This window comes from Microtus pennsylvanicus, chromosome 2 (genome assembly GCF_037038515.1).
Source record: "Microtus pennsylvanicus isolate mMicPen1 chromosome 2, mMicPen1.hap1, whole genome shotgun sequence".
In the NCBI taxonomy this organism is placed as follows: domain Eukaryota; kingdom Metazoa; phylum Chordata; class Mammalia; order Rodentia; family Cricetidae; genus Microtus; species Microtus pennsylvanicus.
In genome coordinates, this window is record NC_134580.1 from 106,614,446 (window position 1) to 106,618,835 (window position 4,390).

Genomic DNA, 4,390 nt, shown 5'->3' on the forward strand with positions numbered 1-4,390 from the left:
TATTTGGAGTGGGCAAGACATTTCAAAAGGCAAAGGAAGCATGTGTATGCATTGACTGTCTACATGTCAGGACTTTAGGAGTACTGGAAGTGTCTGGGGCAGCACAGGCCACATAGTAAACAGAATTATTGCTCCCCTTAATCTTGACCCCCCACTTCAGCCTTCTAAAAGCCTATATTTTTATGTATTTGTGATATTAAAAAAAAACCTGCCATGGATACCATTCCACCATTTGCATTCTGTTTAATGATGTACCATGGAGATATGTTGATAAATACCTCTCCCCCCCTCTTTTAACGTCATACGATAGATTCAAACTTCTTGGCACATTCACGATGTCACCCTGAACCCTGAGATCTGTAGGCGAGTAGGGAGATGATGCTCCTCAATGCTGAGTCTCCCTCAGAATAATCCAGACAGGTCAGGGAAGGGAGGCTTCGTGCCTGGCCCCTTCCAGCCATGTTCTCGGTTGCCTGAAGGATCAAAGGCAGCCGCTGTTTGCAGATTCCAGCTCCCCTCTTTCCCCAGGAGACCTCTGCTTCCTGTATCCCAAGCGCAAGTCTGAGTTCTATGGATGCAGGGCCTCTACCTGTGAGTTCCCACAGCTAATCTTTCAGATACAAAGCCCTTGGCCTTGCATCTCACTCAGCCCTAAGTCCACCTGGAACATGTTGGCCTAGAAGACTGACTAGGAAATGCATGAAATTTAAAATCCGTAAAGCAAAAGAATTCATGGAGAACCTTCTGAGCTGTATGCACCAGCCACTGCAAACTAAGCCATTCACCCACTAACTCATTGTCCTGCATAAGAGGCTTGTGCCCCTCCCCCCATTCCTCTTATCCTCATGTGTCTATTCATGACCTGTACTCACCTACCAAGAGTTCCTGCCCCACCTGGGACTACTAGCCAGCTTGGAAACGAGGAGGCTGATGGAACTCCCGTGCCATCTCTGCCCCCCCCCAATGTTTCTGTCAACAGGTTCCTGCTTTCTCCTGCATTTTCTTCTCCATCCAGGTCTTACCTGAGGTCCTATGTGCCTATCTCAGCCTGGTGTGGCGGGGGAGGGGTGTGTGTGTGTGTGTGTGTGTGTGTGTGTGTGTGTGTGTGTGTGGCGAGCATGTGCCCACATGTAGGCGCACATGTAAGCCAGAGGACACTCTTGGGTACCATTTCTCGGGCACTGTTTACCTCTTTCTGGGGAGACAGGTTTGTTCACTGACCTGGAATTTGCCAAGCAGGCTGGGCTAACTGGCCAAAGAGTCCTAAAGATCTACCTTATTCACGGAATCTAGTTTCCAAAGCTGGGGCTCCTCTGCAAATGTTCAATTTCACAGATAGCTAGATGAAGAGCAGAAAACAGGTAACAGAGAACATGCTGAAATAAAGAACAAAACAACCCTAGTTCATAGAACTGTCTGGTCTCAAAACAATCAGGATGCCAGTGACCTTCAGCAGTGGCCTTTTGCAATCAGTTGAGGACACGTGACTATCCAGGTGGCTGTCCAGCCCATGCTGGATAGTTAGTGGGGTAATATGGCCATCTCAGAGTCCCCAATAATAAGGGTATACAGCCAGTCATCACCTCCTACCCAGGCTCTTATGGTCTCCCTCTCACGGGGGATGAGGTAAGTCTTCTTTTGTTCCTGTACCCCACTCCCCACTTTGTAGTGGTTAGGGAGGGAGGGAGGCCCTTGCTGTGGTCTGGCTTCGGGGCAGAGTAACCACAAGACAATCATACTGCCAAAATTAAACTCGCGTTAGCAGAGTTTCTGTGGGTGCTTAGGCTCAAAGGCCTTCTTTACAGCATTGAATCATATTTCAAAAATACCCAAGGGAGTGGCGGGGAGGAGTTGAGAGGGGAGAGAAATCGGCCCTGCTGCGTGGATCACATTATGTACAAAACATCAACTCCCCCCTGTGGCTCTTAAAAAGCGCTGAGTCCTCTACACCCCGGGAGAGTGTGAACTGTGTGAGATCAGCAGCTCCATCTTCCAGGACAGTGTCACCCACTGAGCAGAGCAGCGAGACGAACGGGCCCATGTGCCCACAAGAGAAGCACCGTGGTGGGCAGAGCATTGAGATATTGCACAGGGTGGAGGCACCCAGGAAACAAGAGGCATATGAACAAAAGTTGCAGTACTGAGACAGAGAGAGGGGTCTGCACAGAGCGGCATAGCACACGAGTCCCCGTTACTTCACAGTGGACAAAGATAGTCCCACTCCGGGCTCAAAGTCTGTGAACTTACTTGATGCAATGGTGCACACCTTTAATCCCAGTACTTGGGAGCCAGAAGCAGGTGAACTTCTGTGAGTTCAAGGCCATCGAGGGCTACTCGATCAGACCCTGACTAACAAATGAGGCCTGTGTGTTGAGTGCAGTGCTGTGCCTTCACGCTAGGGAGCCCAGGTGACTCCTCTGACCATGCCGGAGCCTTCCTCCTCCACGGTCCGCACAAACAGCTTCAGACCAAACACGCACTATGATGACCACTCAGAAACACAGACTATGACCCCAAACTCCCTCTATAGTCAGATCCTTCTGTGGGCCGCCAGCTCACAAACTACAGAGAGATTTATTATTAATTATGCAAGCTCGGCCTTGGCTTAGGCCTGTCCCACTAGCTCCTTCACTTTTAACCTGCTTTTATTTTTATTTATAACTGTTTTACTATGTGGCTTTTTACCCTTCTTTTATTCTGTATGTCTGACTTTCTGAATCTCCATGGAAACTCCTGTGCGCCTCGATTCATCTCCTCTTCCTCTTCCTCCCCCGAAGTCCTACCTGTATCTCCTGCCTAGCTATCGCCCATTCAGCTTTTTATTACACCAGCCACAGCAACACACCTTTACATCGTGGAAAAATTCCCACAATACTCTTGTTTCAATTTTGTTAAATTTTTGATGAATGATTTCAACAAAACACTTTTGAAAAGTGTGTGTGTGTATGCGTGTGTGTGTTCTTGTTGAGCACAGGTGTGTGCCATGACGCATGTGCGTGTGATATCTTTGAGTGTCAGTCCTTAGCTTCCACGTTGTTTGAGACAGGGTTTCTTGCTTGCAGTTCAGGCTAATGGCCTTTGATGGTCCATGGCTATTCCTGTCACCATAGGAGCACACATAGACGTGTGACTTCATCTGGCTTTACGTAGACTCCAGGGATCTCAGGTCAGGGTTCACACTTTCATGCAAGTGCTCTCCCTTCTGAGCCATCTCCCCAGCTCAGGGGCCACTTTTAAAGGCCCTTAAATGAGGGAAATCACACAGGACCTCACTCCTGGATGAAGAGCTACAGGCAGTTAAAATCTGCTGACAGAGGGAGATATGTCTACCCCAGATATGAGTGCCCAAGAGGGAGATATGTCTACCCCAGATATGAGTACCCAAGAGGGAGATATGTCTACCCCAGATATGAGTACCCAAGAGGCAATCCAACCCTAAGTGGTCAACGCTAAAAAAGCAAACACACAAGCCACACTAGACCAACTCCACTAGGTTACATTTATACATTCATTTGTGCACATGTGTGCACACATGTGTGTGTATAAAAACAATGATAATTGAAGAATAAGAGGTCATGAATTTGAAAGGGAACATCAGAGAGGTTGTGGAAGGAAAAGGAGGGAGAAAATTATGTAATTATCTTTTATTTTTAAAGTATTATTTAAAAAAATAAAGGTCCTTAGAACAGAAAGTTCTCTCAACTTTTGACCTGAGAACATGAAAGACAAGCAAACTCTGGAATGCTGTATCACCGCTCTTCCTCCAGACACGTGTTTTCAAAATGTAAGGTTGATCCAAGTCATGTGGACACCACAACTAAGGCACCTGTGGACTTCTCCATCCAGAAAAGGGGTGCAGCCCGCGTAGCTTGCTCCAGTATGGTACGGAAAAGGCAGCCATCCCTCCTCCAGTTTCCAGCGATCAGATGATGCTGTACCATTGAATCCATGTCTGCTTTGCCTCCACTGAGAAAAGCAGTCCTCCTGTGTCGCCTCTATGGCAAAGTTGAGTCTGTCAGAGATAGAAGTGATCTGCAGCCTCTGGAGAGGTTGTGTGTAGAGGAGTGGGGACAAGAACCCAGAAGAGGCTGGGGACGTCCCTGGCACCAAGTCTCCATACACTAAATGTTTTTCATGTGTGTGCATGCATCTTTTGTGTGTTTTGTATGTGCGTGTGTGCACATGTGTGTATGTATTCATACATATATGTACATATTCACACACATACTCACATATGTGTATATATTCAGACACACATGTATGTATGTATGCATTCACACACACCATTGAGGAACTTTATAAGTTAGATACAATAAGAAATTAGCAACTTAGAATACATCAAAACAATGAAAACAGTGTTATGAACTTAAAAGTTATTTGAAACTTGAGG